Raw genomic sequence first — 21,569 nt, forward strand, 5'->3', positions numbered from 1 at the left:
AGTGCTGTCCATCACAGCTTTCTATGATGTTGGAAATGTTTTATATTTATGATGTCCAATATGGTAGCCACTAGCCACATGTGGCTATTGAGCACTTGAAATGTAGTGTGACAAGGACTACAGTTTTCATTATTTAATTGACCTAAGTAGTATCATGTGGCTAAAGACTACCATATTGGACAGCACAGCTCTAGAAATTCCTCAAGTGAGGAATTTATTAGAATATGTCTTCTTCTTTATTTTCAATCTCTCCATTAGTAACCAAAGTAAATCTCATTGCTTCAGTTACCATTTCTGTGCAGATAATCACAGTCTATATATCTTTTGGCATAGCTTCTCTTTTTACCTCTAGCCCTATGTTTCCTACTAATTACTCAGCAGTTTTTCTTGGATTCCTGACTTTTGTCAAAGATATAACTCATAATCTTCCCCCACCCATTCTTTCTCTGTGTTATCCTTTCTTCTTTTTCTTTTTCTTTTTTTTTTTTCCCAAGACGGAGTTTTGCTGTGTCGCCCAGGCTGGAGTGCAGTGGCGTGATCTCGGCTCACTGCAACCTCTGCCTCCTGGGTTCAAGTGATTCTCCTGTCTCAGCCTCCTGAGTAGCTGGGACTACTGGCGCCCGCCACCAGGCCCGGCTAATTTTTTGTATTTTTAGTAGAGATGGGGTTTCACCATGTTAGCCAGGGTGGTCTTGATCTCCTGACCCGGTGATCCGCCCACCTTGGCCTCTCAAAGTGCTGGGATTACAGGCATGAGCCACTGTGCCCAGCCTGTGTTATCCATTTTTTCTAATAATACCACTATTTCCTGAGCAGTTACTTGTATTTGAAACCATAGACCTTTATAGACCTCTCTCTTTTTCAACCTTACCTACCCAAGCACAAATGATTATGCTATTGTATTTATATACAGACGTAAACACAAAATCAGCTGTTAAGTCTTCAACAAATTCAACTTTGTTGTAGTATCTTTCTTACAGTTTTCTTTTCACATCTTCAGACACTTCTTAGTTCGTATAAGTGAAAACTCCTAAGAGTACGTATAACACATAACAGATGCTCTATAAATAGTTTCTTCTCGTCTTACTCAGTTCAGGCTGCTATAACAAAAATACCATACAACTACTTAGCTAATAAACTATAGAAATTTATTTCTCACAATTCCTGAGGATGGGAGTTAGAGATCAGTGTGCCAGCATGGTCAAGTTCTGTAAGAGCCCTCTTCTGGGTTGACGACTGCAAATTTGGTTTGTGTCCTCAAATAGTGGAAAGGGGCAAGAAAGTTCTCTGGAATCTGTTTTATAGGGGCACTCAGGCACTCATCCCGTTTTTAAGGGCTCTACCCTCATAATCTAATCACTTCCCAAAGGCCTCAACACCTAATACTATCACATTCCCTTCTTTTTTTTCTTTTATTCATTTCGTTCATCTTCCCTAAATTCTATATTTGCTTGCTTCCCAGATAACTTCTCTGCCTCTAGTGCCTCTCTTCTATGTGTTACCCTGCACCTTGATATCAAATTGCTCTTCCTATAGCATAACTGTAATTTCACTCTTGAGCACAAAGACTTTTAAATCCTCTTCACTTTCACTATAAGGTTCGATGTTTCTGCCCACCCATGCCTCCCTTCATACACCTCTTCACTTTCCTTGGTCTAAGATATTAGCACCTAGCACTATTAGAAATTACCTATGTGGGCTGAGTGCAGTGGCTTGTGCCTGTAATCCCAACACTTTGGGAGGCTGAGGCGGGCAGATCACCTGAGGTCAAGAGTTCAAGATCAGGCTGACCAACATGGTGAAACCGTCTCTACTAAAAACACAAAAATTAGCCAGGTGTGGTGGCGCACACCTGTAATCCCAGCTACTCGGGAGACTGAGGCAGGAGAATCGCTTGAACCCAGGAGGCGGAGGTTGCAGTGAGCCGAGATCACCCCACTACACTCCAGCCTGCCAATAGAGCGAGACTCTGTCTAAAATAAAACCTCTCATTTTGTACAGCCAGAGCCAGAACATAGGTGGTGTGATGGGTAATTTCATGTGTCAATTTGACTGGGCCATGGGATACCCAGATAGTTGTTTAAACATTATAAATGTGTCTGTGGTGGTGCTTTTGATTCCTTGATTTTTATTTTTTTATTTTTTATTTTTTGAGACGGAGTCTTGCTCTTGTCGCCCAGGCTGGAGTGCAATGGCATGATCTCAGCTCACTGCAACCTCCCCATCCCGGGTTCAAGCGATTCTCCTGCCTCAGCCTCCCAAGTAGGTGGAATTACAGGCGCCCGCCACCACGCCTGGCTAATTTTTGTATTTTTAGTGGAGATGGGGTTTCGTCATGTTGGCCATACTGGTCTTGAACTCCTGACGTCGTGATCCGCCTGCCTCGGCCTCCCAAAGTGCTGGGATTACAGGCATGAGCCACTGCATCTGGCTGATTTTTAATTTTAGTGTATAAAGGGGTGGCCTGCCCCTCCACAACTGTGGGCGTTTCTCATTAGGTGGAACGAGAGACTTGAGAAAAGCAATGATACACAGAGACAAAGTATAGAGAAAGAAAAAGTGGACCCAGGGGACCGGCGCTCAGCATACAGAGGACCCGCGCTGGCCTGGTCTCTGAGTTCCCTCAGTATTTATTGATCATTATCTTTACCATCTTAGAAAAGGGAAGTGGCAGGATAGTAGGATCATAGTAGGGAGAAGGTCAGCAGTAAGACATATGAATAAAGATCTCTGTGACTTGAATAAGTTTAAGGAAAAGTGCTGTGCCTTGATATGCATATGTAAACATCTCCATAAACCTTTTCAGTGCATAAAGAGCAGCAAAACTTCAGCCCTAAGACGTTTTCTCCCATCTCAGTAAATAGAACATACAATTGGGTATTTACACCGAGATGTTCCATTGCCCAGGGGCGGGCAGGCGACAGATGCTTTTCTCTATCTCAACTGCCAAGAGACCTTCTTTCCTCTTGTACTAGTCCTCCTCAGCACAGACCCTTCACGGGTGTCAGGCGGTGGGGAAGATTAGGTCTTTCCCTTCCCACGAGGCCATATTTCAGACTATCACATGGGGAGAAACCTTGGACAATACTTAGCTTTCCTAGGCAGAGGTCCCTGCAACCTTCCGCAGTGTATGTGTCCCTGGGTACTTGAGATTAAGAGAATGGTGATGACTTTTAACCAGCAAGCTGCCTTCAGGCACTTGTTTAACAAAGCACACCCTGCACAGCCCAAAATCCTTTAAACCTTGAGTCACCACATCACATGTCTCTTGCAAGGACAGGGTTGGGGGTAGGGTCACAGATTAACAGCATCTCAAATACAGAACAAAATGGAGTCTCTTATGTCTACTTCTTTCTATATAGACTTGCTTCACCTAAACTCCCAAAATACTTTTTCTGGGACTTTCTCAAAACTTATTACTTTTCTGCCTTGTTTTATAGTATTATGTTTGTCCTAACTCATCTACTGGATTATAAGTATCTCAACATTGGAAGCTGTGTCTGATTTATTTTGTATCCTGTACAAAATCTACAGTGCCTTCTCTAATTCTGTATGTCAGAGCAAAGTAATATGTTTTCTCTTTTTGTATTAGATCATACCTCAGTTTCTATTTCTTCCTCACAATTACTATATTGCCATAATTATTCATTCTCATATCTGCTGCCTGTGCTCAATTCTGAGTCCCTGAAGGGCAGGGACCATGTTCTAGTCATCTGTGTACTCTTGTATCTATAAGAGGGTTGGGCATATGATGGGTGCCTGTTAACTTTATTTATCCACCCAACACAATACCTGAAACATGGTCAATGCCAAATAAAAAGTTGATGAAGTGTTTGTTGAACAAGTTTCTAACTGATATTGTTGTCAATATTAGCAGCCTGGCGCCACCATTGCTGTCCAGTACCACTGGTGTCAGCTGGGACACCAATGCTCCTGCTGCTGCAGCTGCCAGCACCAGAAATAGTCTACTCCTGTAGTCTACTTCTAATAGTCTGCTTCTACCACCTCTGTAGCCTCTAGCTAGATCCCAGTCCCCAGCATGCTGTGGTCACTGCTACCACCTCCACTACTGAAGCTGCTTCCTGGAAGACCTGATTGGTTTGTGCTTTGTAGCTCATTTATGATATATAGAAGCCTGTTTCTTTTGAGCCCTTATGCCGTTATTTTTTTTCCCAATCCTGATGGTTTCTGCATTATTCAACTTCCAGTAAAGCATCAGTTGAGTGGGTGGTACTGCTTCACTTCTCAGAGGGAATGTCACTTTATGATTCAATCAAGTGGTTGCCCTTTTTGCTGTCAGAAGGAGCATCTGCATTTATCTTCAGGGAACAATCTGTAGTAACACTAGTTTCCTCTCCTTAGCTGTGACTGATGGCTCATATGTATATTTTATGCGCTCATTTGCCACCTTTCTTCCCACTCACATGAATTTATAAGATCTTTCCATCTTCATCAATTTAGTTCATTGCCACCCACAAGAATTTGTGTCATTTGTAAATGCAGAATTGTTGCCCTGCACTTTAATTTATAAAGCTATTACATACAGATTATGCTCATGGTGCCCTACACAAGGATGCTGGGGCAAGTGGGGGTTGAGGTCCAGCCTGCACTTTGCTCAGCACAGCCTTATGTCAGACTTTGTCTGCCTGGAGAAAGGTGCTTCTTTTTATGATTTGCATGAAAATGCTGGTCCATTACTAAGTGATGGGCCTACAGTATTCACTCATAAAAGGCATTCAGACTAGTAGCCATGGTTATGCAGTGCTGCTGATCTTAGCATTGCTCTAGCACTGAACCTGAGAGCCTCTAGTCCATGCTTTTCCATCTCTCTGCCATTTTTTCCCGACCAGTGGAAAATAGCCTTAACTTCAACAATGAAGAAAAGACCCAATTTTGTCAAATTTTGAGAAACATTAAAAACTGCAGGAAAAAAAAAAATTGTTTCTGTAACTATGTTCTGACTATCTGTTGCTGCTTCACAAACTACCCCAAAACTCAGGGTCTTGAAACATTGTTTTATTACATATCATAATTTTGTTACTCAGGAATTTGGACATGGCTCCTCTGGTAATATCAACAGAGATTACTCCGTGTTATTCAGCTGCTGAATGGGTGAGTCTGAAGGTTCAAGATGGTTTAATCAAGGTTAATGAGAGGGGCCAGGTGCGGTGGCTCACACCTGTAATCCAAGCACTTTGGAAGGCCGAGGTAGGCGGATCACTTGAGGTCAGGAGGTTGAGACCAGCCTGGACAACATCATGAAACCCTGTCTCTACTAAAAATACAAAAATTAGCCAGGCATGGTGGCAGACACCTGTAATCCCAGCTACTTGGAAGACTGAGGCAGGAGAATCGCTTGAACCTGGGAAGCAGAGGTTGCAGTGAGCCGAGATCACACCACTGCACTCCAGCCTGGGCAATACAGCTAGACTCAGTCTTAAAACAAAAAAAAAGTTAATCAAAGGGCAGATGATCCTGAGTATACCTGATCTAATCAAGAGAGCCCTTCGAAGAGGTCAAAGAGATTGGAAGTGAAAGAGATTTTTCCTGCTGGCTGTGAAGAAGCAAACTGCCTATGGAGGGGTCACATAGAAAGGAACTCTAGGAGCTTAGAGTGATCCCTGGCCAACAGCCAGGAAACTGAATTCTTCCAATAATGGGTGGACTTGGAAGACACATGAGTCTCAAATACCTTGATTTCAGTCTAATGAGACCCTTAATAGAGGACTCAGCTAACCTGTGTTCAGACTTCTAAGTCTTGGAGACTGTAAGATAATACATTTGTGTGGTTTTAAGCTGTTAAGTTTGTGGTAATTTGAAATACAGCCAAAGAAAACTAATAAAGATACCTAAATAACAAAAATTAAAGGAGAATTCTACCCCATACCATACACAAAATGGCAAATAGATTAAAATCCCAGAAAACTAAAACTTTAAACTTTTAGGAGAAAATATGAGAGAATATCTTGATGACTTTGTGATAGGGTAAAGGATAAGCTTATGAAGAAAAAGATCAGTTTGGGTACATTAAAAGATTTTAACTTACAGAAAACATATACTACAAAGGGTCGGAAGATAAGACATACTGGGAAAAGGTGTTTGTGATGTATAAAACTTATAGAAGGTTAATATACAGAATACATGTAGAACTCCTATAGATCAATAAGAAAAAGACAACTCTGAAGAAAAATGAGCAAAGGATATAAACAAGCTACTTGTAAAAGAAGTGCAAATGGAAAATATACATATGAAAACATCCTTAATCTCACCAATAAATAGGGGACTACAAATTAAGACAACAATGAAATTTCATTTTGCATATACAATATTGGCAACAGTTTTTAAATCCAGCAGTACCAGTGAGGCAAGAATGTCAAAAAATGGAATTGTAAATTGATTTAACTACTTTAGAGAGCCAACCGTTGTGAATATTTTTTGTGGGTTCCTTTTCTCAACTGTTAGTGTTTAATAAAATGGAAGATTCAGATACCTCCAATCCAGAGATTTCACCTCTAGATAGAAAACACACTGCACACACAAAAAACCTGTTTAGGGCACCATTGCGTGTAATAGCAAAAAGTGGAAATTACATAAAAGCTTACCAGTAGAAGAATGGATGGATTATCATAAAGATAACACCTTTGATGTTATCTTTCACCATTCAAGCCAAGAAATAGAACTGTGCCACCGCCTTAGAAGCTTCTTCTATGACTGTTATCCAAATCACAAATCCTCTTCTACCACTTATAAGTAACCATTATCTTGACTATCAACAATAGTTTACTTGCTTTAAAAAAAAAAAGAAAAAAGTTGTGTTGTCACTCAAGTGTGCAACCCCAGATACTGTGGTTTAGTCTTGTCCATTAGCAAAAATTGATGTTTTCTAAGTTTCTTGTAATCTATGTTGGTAGATGCACCTAGAGTCTGGACTAGACCAAGGTTTGATTCCTTTGCAAGGCAGAAGGCAGATAATGTCTGATTGTCTGTCTGTAATATTAGCAATCCTTTATGCTTACTGCTCACTAATTCAATGGTGATCACAAAATGGCAATATTCTAATTCTTTCTCTTCTCTCATTTTCATTTATTAGTTGATATTTTTATAAGGGGAAATTGAAATTCAGACTGTTCCATCTGAGGCTTTGAGTCTTTTTGAAAAACAAACAAACAAAAAAACCCGAGTAGTCATTCATAGTTTCCTTGTTCTCTATTATGTCAAGAGGTTCCAAGGTCATTTTGTTTATTTCCTGCAACAGACCAGGAGTCAGCCATTTCTTCAAGAAGCCCTGTTTTGTTTTGTTTTCTTTGTCTTCATTTATTTTTAAATCTTTTGTTGCTGCTGCTGCTGTTGTTGTTTAATGAGAATTGGCATTTCAAGACCACAGTCCGGGTTTTCACTGCATTTGGGTTGGCCCTTGCTTCTAGGCCTTTTCAATGGACAGAGTCAGGATATTAATACCTTGAGTACATCTTTTTTTTTTTTTTTTTTTTTTTTTTTTTTTTTGGTGTTTTTAGTCTGTCCTTATTGTAAAAAAATATTTTGGTTAAATATATAAGTACTTTTTTTTGTTTGTTTGTTTAGATTTTTTTTTTTTACATTAAGTTCCAGGATACATGTGCAGAATATGCAGGTTTGTTACATAGGTATACATGTGCCATGGTGGTTTATTGCACCTATCAACCCATCATCTAGGTTTTAAGCCCTGCATGCATTAGGTATTTGTCCTAATGCTCTCCGTCCCCTTGCCCCTAACCCAGTAACAGGCCCAGGTGTATGTTGTTCCCCTTTAGTTCATCTTGACATGTCCCATTCAAGTTCATGTCTGCCACAGTTGATTTTGCTAGGTATAAAATTCCTAGCTCATACCTTCTTTCTTTCTTTATCTTTTTGCGTCTGTGCATATTTTTTATTCTAATTGTGCTGACAGTATGCTTTTTGGAAACCATACTTCCAAAGCAATGTTTCCTTGGTATCTTAAGTTCGTATATTTTCCTTGGCCATAAAATATTGCTGGCAAAAGGTCTGAGGATAATCTAACTGTCTTTTCCTTATAACTCATGCTCTCTATTACCTCCCTCTCCCCATCTCTGCCCAGGTTCTCTTAAGGAATCTTTCTTTCTCTTTTAAAATATAGCAAACATACTATGATATGTCCTGGTGTTGGTTGTATGGGGTTGATATTTTCAAATATATAGTATACTTTTTCTTTCTCTCTTTTTTTGAGAGAGGATCTCACTCTGACACCCAGACTGTAGTGCACTGGCATGATCTTGGCTCACTGCAACCTCTACCTCCTAGGCTAAGCACTTCTCCTGCCTCAGCCTCCTGAGTAACTGGGATTACAGGCCCACACCACCATTCCCGGCTAATTTTTTTATGTTTTTAGTAGAGACGAGGTTTCACCATTTCAGCTGGCCAGTCTTGAACTCCTGACCTCAAATGATCCACCCACCTCAGCCTCCCAAAGTGCTGGGATTACAGGCATGAGCCACCTCTCCCTGCCAGTATACTTTTTCAATATGTAGTTTTAAATCTTTTTTTCTTTACAGGAGAGTGTTTTTTTGAGTTACAGTATTTGCTCTGTTCCTTTGCTTTTCTTTTCTTTTTCGGGGAGTTCATTATCTATAATGTCACTCTCCTTTGCATATCTTTGTAATGGTTAGTCTTGAATTCTTCTGATTTCTTTCTTCATTTATTAAAAAAATATTTTTTATCTTCTATTTATTTGGAGACATTATTGGTTGCATTTTTTACTCATTCCTTCTAGCTTAACCTTTTCTGACATGATTTTTTTCTCTTTATTTCTGAGTATTTCCTGAGTTTTATCATATCATTTGTATGTTATTCTAATTCTGTTTTGTTCTTTCATGTCTCATACTATTTATTTATTTATTTATTTTTGTAGATGGAATCTCACTCTGTCACCCTGGCTGGAGTACAGTGGTGCGATCTCGGCTCAGTACAGCCTCTGCCTCCCGGGTGCAAGCAAATCACTGCCTCAGCCTCCCGAGTAGCTGGGATTACAGGCACCTGCCACCACACCCGGCTAATTTTTTTTTTTTTTTTTTTTTTTTTTTGGTATTTTTAGTAGAGATGGGGTTTCACAATGTTGGCCAGGCTGGTTTTGAATTCCTGACCCCAAGTGATCCACCTGCCTCGGCCTCCCAAAGTGCTAGGATTACAGGCATGAGCCACCATGCCTCACTTCACATCACTTTGTAACTATCATTTAGTTCATTTTGAAATAGTGGCTAACAACATTGATCTGTTTTGTAGGTTTTCTTTTTTTTTTTTTTTGGCATGCTTTCATTGTCTGTAGGTCTATAGTCTGATTTTTAAAACAGAAATGCTGTGTGAGATTCTACCTTGATATTTTCTGCCCCTCATTTTTATGTACAATTCTGGAACTCTTAGAATGACATAGGGTGCAGGAAAGTTTTTGAAATTCCACAGAGCTTCCTCTTCTGTTGTGTTCGTATAGTGTTCACAAATATGGCAGCTTGCTTTCTAAGATGTGCTGGCTGTGTTCCCCATCCCGTTTTGTTTTAGACCCACTCTTTTCTTTATCTCTGTCGTGCCTGTCTACTGCAGTTTTGATTCCACTCTTCCCAGTTTCTCCTCAGTGTGAGGCTTTGTCCTAGAAGATCAGATCTGAGAGTTTATGGTGGCTGGACAGTTCAGCCCTTTCAATCCTTCTTACCACGGGCTTTTTGTACTCACTCAGTATCGGAGAGAACAAATCCTTCCCAGTTTCAGCTACTATTCTCCAGTTGGTTCCCTGTGCTTTCCAAACTATTGGCTATTTTGTGGTTCTCCTGTTCTCAGGTCTGGAGGATGCCCTGTTGCTTCTTTCCTCTTCCTCCTGCATGGACAACCATACCAGGTCTATAGCTATATTGGTGGTTTGACCTCACAACCTGCACTTGGGAGTAGAGGACATCTTGGGGTTCAGCTTGTCACTTAGTTTTGTTGTAGAGCTGTCCATAGGTTTTTTTCTTTTTTCTGCTACAGTTGCTCTATTAGTTTTCATGTGGGGATTCAAAGAGATTAAAAACTTATGTTGTCATTGTTGCTTTTTTCCCAGAGTACCTCTAACTCCACAGCATTTTGATCCTGTAGCTACCCATTTAGAGAAGTTTCTTTTTCTTGATATGTCATTTTTCTTTTTTACTTTTTATTATGAAATAATGACAAGAAGTTGCAAATAAATATACACGGAAGTCGCATGCATCCTCCACCTACTCTTCTAATGTTGACATCTTGTATAACTGTAGTATAATGTCAAAACCAGGAAATTGACATTGGTGTAATCCATATAACTTACTCAAATTTCACTAGCTATGCACACACTCATTTGTGTGTGTGTGTGTGTGTATGTAGTTCTGTGCAATTTTATCACATCCATAGCTTTGTGTAATTGTCACAATCAAAGTACAGAACTGGTCTATCATCAGAAAGCTTCCTCAAACTAAACTCTGATAGCCACTTCCCCAATCTCTAACCCATGGGAACCACTAATCTGTTCTTCATCTATGATTGTGTTATTTGAAGAATGCTATATAAAAATTATTTGTATTTATATAGGATTATATTTTTATTTATACAATTATAAAATTCCTTTTGAGATTGAACTTTTTTACTCAACATAGTTCTCTTGAATATGTCAAGTTGTGTGTGTTAAGCCTATACATTCATGTGCAGGATCTTGCATGAAGGTAGGTTTTAATTTCTCTAGGATAATTGCCCAAGAGTACAATCACTGGGTCACATGGTAGATGTATTTTTAGTTTTAGAAGAGATAGGCAAACTATTTTTCAAAGTGGCTGTACCATTTTTTATTCTCATCAGCAATGTATGAATGATCTAGCTTCTCTGCTTCCTCTTCAACATTTGGTGTTAATACTCTTTTTAAATTTTACACATTCTGATAGGTATGTAGTAATACTGCATTGTGATTTTAGTTTGTCTTTATCTAATGGCTAATGATGTTGAACATCTTTTCATGGACTTATTTGCCATTTGTATATCTTCTGAAATCAGATGACATTGGGTACATTCAAGGTGTTATGGCCATAGACACCATTTGTATATCCTTCTCGGTGAAATGTCTTTGATGTCATTGGCTTGTTTTCTTGTTTTCTTTTCTTTACCTGACTGCCTGCCTGCCTTCCTGCCTCCCTGCTTCCCTCCTTTCCTCCTTCCCTCCTTTCCTTCTTCTCTCCTTCCTTCCTTCCTTCCTCCCTTCTTCCCTCCCTTCCTTCCTTCTTATTGAGATGGGATCTTTACTGTCACTCAGGCTGGAATAAAGTGGCATGATCACAGTTCACTGTAGCCTCAACCTCCTGAGCTCAAGCCATCCTCCCACCTCAGCCTCCTGAGTAGCTGGGACTACAGATGCATGCCACCATGCCTGGCTAGTTTTAAAAAAAAAAAAATTTATAAAGACAGCATGTCCCTGTGTTGACTAGGCTTGTCTCAAACTCCTGGGCTCAAGCGATCCTCTTATCTTGGCCTCCCAAAGTGCTGGGATTACAGGTGTGAGCCACCATGCTTGGCCTTTGTTTTCTAATTGGATTGTTTGTTCTTTTAATGTTTAATTTTGAAATTTAAAAAATATATATATTCTAGTTACTAGTCGTATATCAGATACATGGCTTGTAAACATTTTCTCCCAGTCTTTATCTTACTTTTTCATCCTCTTAACAGGAGCTTTCATAGAGCAAAAGTTTTTTGGTTTTTTTTTGTTTGTTTGTTTGTTTTGTTTTTTTTGTTTTTTTTGTTTTTTGAGGCGGAGTCTCGCTCTGTGTCCCAGGCTGGAGTGCAGTGGCCGGATCTCAGCTCACTGCAAGCTCCGCCTCCCGGGTTTATGCCATTCTCCTGCCTCAGCCTCCCGAGTAGCTGGGACTACAGGCGCCCGCCACCTCGCCCGGCTAGTTTTTTGTATTTTTTTTAGTAGAGACGGGGTTTCACCGAGTTAGCCAGGATGGTCTCGATCTCCTGACCTCGTGATCCGCCCGTCTCGGCCTCCCAAAGTGCTGGGATTACAGGCTTGAGCCACCGCGCCCGGCCGAGCAAAAGTTTTTAATTTGGTGATGTATAATTTATCAATTTTTCCTTTTATAGATTATGCTTTTGGTGTCAAGTGTAAGAGCTCTTGCCTAGCTCTTGATCCCAAAGATTTTCTCCTATGCTTTTTTTTCCTAAAAGTCTTTACAATTTGTATTTAAGTCTGTGATCCATTTTGAGTTCATTTGTGTGTAATATTCTTTTTTTATTTTTTGAGGTAGAATCTTGCTCTGTTGCCCAGGCTGGAGTGCAGTGGCATAATCATGGCTCACTGGAACCTCAGTCTCTGAGCTCAAGTGATCCTCTTGCCTTGGCCTCCCAAAGTGCTGAGATTACAGGCATGAACCACTGCACCAGGCTGAAGCATTTTTTAAACTGTGGATGTTCAATTGCTCCAACACCATTTGTTGAAAAGGCTATCCTTCCTCCATTAAATTGCTTTTGTACTCTTTCCAAAATTCAGCTAGAAATACATGTGGGTCTATTTCTTGATTATCTTGCTGGGGCAGTTAATCTGTATTCTAGTCAGGCCTTCAACTAATTGGGAAATGCTTTACTCAAATTCCACCTATTTAAATATAAATCTCATCAAAAACATCCTCACAGAAACATCCAGAATTAATGTTTGAGCAAATATCTGGGCACCATAGACCAGCAAGCTGACACATAAAATTAATTATCACCCTGTATTGTATTTTATTTTGTCACCTATTTTATTTTGAGAAGTTTCCTGTGTCATTAAATCCTATGATTTTTGATGATTGTATAGAATTCTATTGTAAAAATATAATGTATTAGCCTGATCTCCAGTTGTTGTACTTTTAAGATGTTGCCACATCTTACAAGTTTTTGCCATTTTAAATAATGTTATATGAACAAACATCCTTGTATGTTTAGTATCTACTTGTAAAAAATAGAGAAATTTCTGGGTCAAAGGATGCAAATTTTTTTTAAAGCTTTTTTTTTTTTTTTTTTTTGAGACGGAGTCTCGCTGTGTCGCCCAGGCTGGAGTGCAGTGGCGCGATCTCGGCTCACTGCATTTAAAGCTTTTAAATGCATGTTGCCATATACCTTTCCATAAAGACCTTATTCCTACTAATAACATATGACATTTCATCCTCAGAAAATATTGTTATGGAGCTTCATTTTTTTTGTTTTAATAGTCTGAAAACTTCACATTATTTTTTGACTCAAACTCTAGTTTTTGCAATTTATTTTCCTAAATGTTGTCTTTTGTCAGTTTTCTTTATGTGTATGATGATCCTCTTCTTTATTCTAAATTGCAACATTTTGTCCCTCTCAAATATGAGGTACCCAGGACTCTGAATTCCCCCAGTTCTTGTTTAGATCACTTCTTATGGAGAGGCTTGTAGACTCAACAGAAGTGCTGAGATATTACCTTTAGATTCTGTGACATTGCAGTTAATAACAAAGGAAGCCTTTTCTGAAGTATAGCACACTGATGAACTGGATTGATAAAGTGGTTTTTTTTTTTGAGACAGAGTCTTGCTCTGTCACCCAGGCTGGATTGCGGTGACGCGATCTCGGCTCACTGCAAGCTCTGCCTCCCGGGTTCATGCCATTCTCCTGCCTCAGCCTCCCAGGTAGCTGGGACTACAGGTGCCCGCCACCATGCCCGGCTAATTTTTTTGTATTTTTAGTAGAGACGGGGTTTCACCATGTTAGCCAGGATGGTCTCGATCTCCTGACCTCATGATCCGCCCGCCTTGGCCTCCCAAAAAGTTTTTTACATAGTAGTAAATTTTAACAGTAGTAGCTCATCTGTTTTAGGATAATTGGTGCCTAGGGATTGAAGAGACCTTGAGAGGTCAACCAACTAATAACATTTCTGGAGGCAAAGCTGCACAGATTTCATCTTTGGCAGATGAGAATAAGGGCGGTGTTTGAAGGTTTCTTGTGGAAGAGATGATTTATTGGCTCTTCAAAACCTCTTCCAATGTCTAACAACTATTATGAAGCCCACCATTAACCAAAATCCTGAAGAATTTAATGATGCTTAATGCCAAGGTAACTGGATATTTATATAACCAATATTTTGTAGGCAAATCTCTGAAAACATACTTTTCTTTGTCTCCTTTTTTTTTTTTTTTAAACACCACTAGTGGTATAGTCTAAAAACAGTTCTTATAATACATGCTTCATGGCTTTTTAGAATAAAAAATAATGGTGATATACCCTTAGAGACATGCTTCAGGACACTTGGTTAAAAAAGGTGTGTCTTTGATGACCACCTCAAAAGAGTGGCAAACTTCACGGTGTAACTTGATAACATACATGGAAATGGATGATTATACTATGACACATTGCCACTAAACAGGATTCTGGCAATCGGGTCATTGAATAGAAGATAGCACACAGTTTCAAGTATTTAAGCACTGCTTTCTGGGAAGTAAAAACTGACTCAAAACCATTGATGTATTTTGACCATTAAAAAAAAAAAAGAAGATGTAGCAGTTTAGCTCTTCTGGACATAGCATTTCCTTTCTAGAATGAGACCAGTTCAGTCAAGCTTGAAATCAGTATGAACAATGATGCTTTCCCTTAACTGTTAAGGAAAAAAAAAAAATGAAATAAAAAAAAAAAGTTACTGCTGCCACAGAGGCATGGCACTGGGAAAATGAAATAAATAAAAGGAAAATCGGGTGGGCGTGGTGGTTCACTCCTATAATCTCAACACTTTGGGAGGCCAAGGTTGGAGGATTGCTTGAGCCCAGGAGTTCGAGACCAGCCTGGGCAACATAGTGAAACCTCATCTCTATAAAAATAAATAAATTAATAAATAAAATAAATAAAGGGAAAATTGTTTTCTCATCATTGTATAGTCTCCTAAGAGAGAGGGCACTGAGAAGCCACTTGACAGCCCAAGGATCATTTTCACTGATTACCTGGGCACCCACGATGTCTGGTCACTTTATGAGAATACACACACCACAAACTTCCTATTCTCTAAGAGAAGGTATTTTTTTCACATTCAGCATGATAAGAAAATGCCTACTCAAACTCTCAGCTCTGAAGCTGCAACTGTCGGCAGCTTTTGCATACATCCTGCAGGCTCAAAAAGGTGCAGGGTCAAAAGGGCAGCTCCCTTTGGTATCCTTTGGTGTCCCCAGCAGCATCTCCTCAAGGCAGGTGCCCAGGGCCCTTGCTAGGGAAGCAGGTGTCTGGGCTTCAAGGGTGGGCTGGAGCCTCCCCTCAGGCCAGGGCTCCCAAGAAAGCCCAGAAGAGCATCTCTCCCAGTGCTGAAAGACTTGACACTTTCTGCTGTTGCTTTTTTGCTGCCCCATGTTTGTTTTTAAGAACCTTAGCATAGGCAGAGTAGGGAGCTATCTTTTCCTCATATTTTTAAAGAAGAAATAGGCTTAACTAGGGAAAAAAATAGAGTTGGAAGTCTCGTTTTCTATAATGTAGTTCAAATCTTTTTTTCTTTCTGGGGTATATTTACATCTTGTTGTTTTGGGATAATTTTTGGTAAAAGATTTGAAGAGTTCTCTTTCATTCCAGTATTAGGAGGTTCCCCAGGACCACTCTTAGGTTCTTGACTTGCTGAAAAGGACTGACAAAGCTCAGCATATAGTTGTACTTATGGCTAAGATTTATTATAGTGCAAGGATACAAAGCGAAACAAGTAAAGAGAAAAGTTGCATAGGGAAAGTCTGGAGGAAATCTGGCTGAAGCTTCCAAGAGTCCTCTCCCAGTGGAGTTACAAAGTGCACACCTAATTCCTCCAGCAACGAGTTGTGGCACATGTGCAAGGCAAGTGTTTACTATGGAGGCTCAATAGAGACTCGGTACCCCAGATATTTCCTGGGTGTTGGTCAGGTAGGCACACTGCCTACCACATACACAAACTCCAGATTTGCAGAAGAAAGTCAGTTGTTCAGCATAAACCACATTGGTCGGGCAAATAGTTTAGACCACTCTTATAATTTAAGGAAAATGTTATGTTACTGCAAGAACTGTTTACCAGCCAAGTTCCCAGAAGCCAGCTAAGGGCTAATCTTGCAAGCTGGTCCTTCTAAGGATCAGCAGTTTCAGGCCTGCTATGTTAACCATTTTCTGTGTAGCTGATCTCCTTGGTCAAGGCATTTTATAGCAAAATTATTATCAGTAGTGTCCCACGACACAGTATGAAACTAACCTGAATATTGACTTTACTTGAAATCCGGAGGTCTTGGATTTAGCCAATTAAAACAAATCCCATTAGCTATGAAGGTTAATCTTAGGAAGCCAGGTGGCTTTCTCCTTAAGTTTTTGTATTAACCTTTTTTAACCTAGCCCGAGGCATCAATTCAAGCACAGCACATCTCTGGGTAGTAAATTGAAGCTGACCTGCATGCCTTCGTGGGCTGAGGCAGGCCATGATAGTCAAGATATATACGCAGGAAGTACAGTCCCAGGGAGCATTCTCAGAAACAAAGAATTCAAGTTCAGTACCCCAGTGAAAACATGCGTTAGTCGGGTAGCACAGGTTAGCAGAGCCCCCAGTATGGCTTCCCACCGTGGGGACTTCGGCCCACAGTTTCCCTGTCCAGTCTAAATAATTCAGCTAAGTTCTTTGTTTTAGAAGGACTGCCTGAAGGCTGTTTGTTTCTGTCAGTTTTGCTCATAAGTGTGGACAATATCTGGAGGTGTTCTTGGAAGCTAGAGGAGCTGGGGCCAGTTGCTGCTCTCTCATAGTCAGTACTGTTGGGTGTGATCATAGGCTCAGCAGTCAGTTTGAATTCAAGCCCTCACAGCATCCTGCAAAGGCAGCACTGGTGTTCAGGAGCAGTTCCAAAAAACAAATCGTTAATGCCCTCTTTCTCCTGCTCCAGGTGCCAGGTTTTTTCCTTCTTTGCTATTACACAACAGTGTGATTCATTCAGAAATCATAACTTCCCCAGCCATTGTTTATTCTTATCTAGACCTTTTATGAGGAAGGGTAGGAAGGGTTGGGTGTTAGAAGGACAAAATGATTTACATAGAAAATCACTGTTTCATGTAACAACCAGGAAAACAACATCATGTTTCAGAATGGGCTAGGACAAAATCCTGAATTTTCAAAAATTTTCAGACTGTGTTTACATTACCTATCCCTTTTGTCCTGATTATTTATTCAGGAGGCAGCCTAGAAAATATCAATTTCTGTCTAGGAGCAGCTGCATTTAGCAATCAAACTGCTTAACTAAGAAGAGAGGTGAGCAAAGAAGAGTCAGACTATCAATCCATCATTGCAAATTTCAAAATACTCTGGCAAGCTAAACACAAATTAATAGCAGTAAGCTATCCCCAGAAGGGGTCAAGAGCCCTATCTGTCAGGAGTGGATGGAGGGGTCCCACTCTCTGCGATGTGCTCTCCCCAAGCTTGCAGCTTTTGACAGGGTTCTTGGGATCAATCATTTCTGGTGCAACTAGTTCGGTTTCAAATGGTCCTATCAAAGAACAAGCGCTTTCCCGTAGGCATCTGCAAGTGAGCCATGTGATAGCATAGTTTATGGCCCCACAGAGGAGTGTTGTAAACAAACCTGCAATAGTTCCAGAGACTGAGTTCTGTTCCTTGAGCCTATGCCTGTCTTCAGAGATTGGAACAGTCCCTCACAGACAGTATCAAGTTTCAGCTTAGCATAAGCTCCAGGCAGTTAAGATCTGTGAATTCAGGATTCCAAACTAGCTAGCAACTTTTCTTCTTTAGCAGCAGCAAAGCCAAGAAGATACAGGGCCAAACAACTGTGTTCCAAGTGCAATTGACAAGAAATGTTTTCTAAGCCTTTTTTATATTGTCAGGTTTAGAGTCCAATCGACCCACTCCAAAATAAGCACATTAGGCTGGAAAATCATTAGCCTCTGAGAGTCAGACAGACACCCGATTTTATAAGAACTTATTAGCAAACTAAAAACCGCTTTTTAAAACTCAAAAGGTGTTTTTTCCAGTGGAGATGAGCTATCCTTCTATGTTGTCTACCTTTTTCCATAGGCTCCAACAGGCAAAAATTATAGCAAAATAATCAGTTATGGAGATTTCAGTATTTAAATACTCAGAGTTTACATTGTAATGTATCTACTAGCAACAAAAATCAAGAGGTGCATATTCTCCTAATATTTCTTACGGAGTCGCTTTCCCTAACTGGGGCAATCCCTCAAGCATTTACAAAATTATAAGCATATAATATTTTACATCAGTTTTTGTCATATTCATTCAGGTACAATAGCCACAGAATAGAAGCCATTTTTTAAAATCTCTTTTTTTTTTCATTGCAGGTTTTCTCAAACTCCTAGTAGTAAAGTGGTAAATTCAGCGTATATGACTTACATTATACCTGCTGAGAGATTTCTAGTTGGAATGTAAAGGGCTGCTGTACCAGGCGATGGGGTTTTATTTCCGCCACTCCCCTTTCTTGCTGGTTTATCTAAAGCCTTGTTCTAGCTCTTGGAACTGACTTAACAAAAATGGTAGAAGTTTGCATTGCTTTCTCTTCCTTCCCACTTGGAAGAGAAAGCAATGCAAACTTTTAACATTTGTGGCCCATGCAAAATGTGTTTTGGGAATGTTTGGACCCTTTCTCTTCTCGTCTAGAGGAGAGAACAAAACCCAAAGGCATCAGCCAGGCTGCACTTTTTTTTTTTTTTTTTTTTGAGACGGAGTCTCGCTGTGCTCCCAGGCTGGAGTGCAGTGGCGCGATCTCGGCTCACTGCAAGCTCCGCCCCCCGGGTTCACGCCATTCTCCCGCCTCAGCCTCCCAAGTAGCTGGGACTACAGGCGCCCGCTACCGCGCCCGGCTAGTTTTTTGTATTTTTAGTAGAGACGGGGTTTCACCATGTTAGCCAGGATAGTCTCGATCTCCTGACCTCGTGATCCACCCGCCTCGGCCTCCCAAAGTGCTGGGATTACAGGCTTGAGCCACCGCGCCCGGCCTAGCCTGCACTTTTTAATCCCTTCATTTTAGCTACCCATGGCCAAAAGTATCCAGGGAATCTAATGAACCAATTGTCCTGGGGTTGAGTCCGTTATTTTGAATTCTGTAGGTAACTTTTACCTCTCACAACAGACATCATCTCAACAGCTGATTCATTCTACAGATGGCTAGGTAGCCACTGGGCATTGAAGGTTCACCATCGTGTCCTCTTCATCCTCCCTTTTCCCAAACCCTGCTTTAGCCATGTTTCAGTGATTTGGGTTGTTTTTTTTTTTTTTTTTAGCAAATCCCACTTGTGATAGTAGCTGTCATCCCCAGTTTGGGGATTTGCTAGAACTCAGCATATATAGTCGTGCTCATGGATAAGATTTATTATGTTGAAAGGATACAAAGTAAAACTGAGAAAGAAAATAGAAAAGGCATATGGGGTGCAGTCTGGAGGAAATTAGGCACACTCTTCCAAAAAGTCCTGTTCCAGTGCAGTCCCACAGGATGTGCTTAATTCCTCCAGCAATGAGTTGTGATAACACAGGAAGTCTTGGCCATTTGCAAAAAATAAAAATGTTACAAGATATGTTAAGCTTTGGCTACTTTTCCTTAGTAACATAAAAGTTGTGATACCATGCTCTACAAACATTGGTCATAGTTACCAAGCTTATCTTTTTGCAGCTCAAGGAAGGATTTTCATATGGCAAATGGCCAAGAATTCCTGATTGAAAATGCAAGACTTCTCCAAGTTCTCTTGAAATACTGGCAGGATGGTGGAAAGAGCCTGGACTTTGTTTTTCTATTCCCCACTTCAAACTTGGTTTTGCCACTTAGTATTAATTTCACTTTGGCAAGGGGTGATCTATTTGCATCTCAACTTCCTTATCAATAAAATGTCATACAAATCTCCCAGTCACAGGGTTGTTATAAGAAAATTAGGCCGGGCGCGGTGGCTCAAGCCTGTAATCCCAGCACTTTGGGAGGCCGAGACGGGCGGATCACGAGGTCAGGAGATCGAGACTATCCTGGCTAACACAGTGAAACCCCGTCTCTACTAAAAATACAAAAAAACTTAGCCGGGTGAGGTGGCAGGCGCCTGTAGTCCCAGCTACTCGGGAGGCTGAGGCAGGAGAATGGCATAAACCCGGGAGGCAGAGCTTGCAGTGAGCTGAGATCCGGCCACTGCACTCCAGCCTGGGTGACAGAGCGAGACTCCGTCTCAAAAAAAAAAAAAAAAAAAAAAAGAAAATTAGCATATACAGGGTCTGGCATGGTGGCTCATGCATGTAATCCCAGCACTTTGGGAGGCCGAGACAGGCAGATCACGACGTTGGGAGCTTGAGACAAGCCTGGCCAACATGGTGAAACCCCGTCTCTACTTAAAATACAAAAATTAGCTGGACGCAGTGGTGGGTGCCCAAAATCCCAGCTACTCGGGAGGCTGAGGCAGGAGAATTGTTTGAGCCCGGGAGGCGGGGGTTGCAGTGAGCCAAGATCGTGCCATTGCACTGCAGCCTGGGTGACAGGACAAGACTCCATCTCAAAAAAAAAAAAAGAAAAGAAAATGAGCAGATATGGAATACTTGGTGGCTCCATACTTGATGCAAAGTAGGAGTTCCATAAACGTAATATTCTCTTTACCTTGAAAAAATGCCCACTAAAAGACAGGGACTGTAAAATTTATATAAACTTTATTTACAAAAGCCCCAACCAGAAAAAATCTAAATGACAGCCTAAAATGACTATCACTGGTAGACTGAATTTTTAAAAATTGTGGCATGTTGATGCAATGCAATACTACACACAGCATCAACTACTATTACTGCAAAAACATGGATATATCTCACTGACATAATGTTGAATAACATAGGATAATGCATACTGTATAATGCATTGAAAGTAAGTTCAAAAACAAGCAAATTAATCTATGGTGACACAGATCATTAATGGTAAACTTTTGAAGGGAGTATGGATTGGAAGGGGGATACATGGAGCCAGTTGGGGTGCTGGCAGTATTCTATGTCTTTACCTGCATGGTGGTGGTAACACAGGGGTATACGTATATAAAAATCCATCAAGCTGTGCACTTATGATTTGTACATTTTACATGTACTTGTATATTATTTACATTTGTACATCAATTTTTTTTTTTTTTTTTTTTTTGAGACAGAGTCTTGCTCAGTCGCCCAGGCTGGAGTGCAGTGGCCGGATCTCAGCTCACTGCAAGCTCCGCCTCCCGGGTTCACGCCATTCTCCTGCCTCAGCCTCTCGTGTAGCTGGGACTACAGGAACCCGCCACCTCGCCCGGCTAGTTTTTTGTATTTTTTAGTAGAGACGGGGTTTCACCGTTTTAGCCAGGATGGTCTCGATCCTGACCTCCTGATCCGCCTGTCTCGGCCTCTCAAAGTGCTGGGATTACAGGCTTGAGCCACTGCGCCCGGCCTGTACATCAATTTTAAAAACTACTCGTTTTGATCCAGGAGCTAGATTTTATATCAATATCATTTTATTAGGAGAGTATCTAGCTCTAGATATGACATGGCAACAGCTGGCTACCTGGCAAGCTGTGGTCAGTGTGTTCCTTGTATGTGGCCCCATTTC

General features: G+C 40.6%; 1 protein-coding gene across 3 annotated transcripts in view; it reads left to right on the top strand.

Annotated features, from left to right (window-relative positions):
• LNP1 (leukemia NUP98 fusion partner 1) overlaps nt 1–21,569 on the top strand; it is a 53,527-nt gene that overhangs the window by 3,766 nt on the left and 28,192 nt on the right. The gene's annotated exons all lie outside the window — the stretch shown is intronic.

The sequence above is a fragment of the Theropithecus gelada genome, chromosome 2 (genome assembly GCF_003255815.1).
Source record: "Theropithecus gelada isolate Dixy chromosome 2, Tgel_1.0, whole genome shotgun sequence".
Lineage (NCBI taxonomy): Eukaryota > Metazoa > Chordata > Mammalia > Primates > Cercopithecidae > Theropithecus > Theropithecus gelada.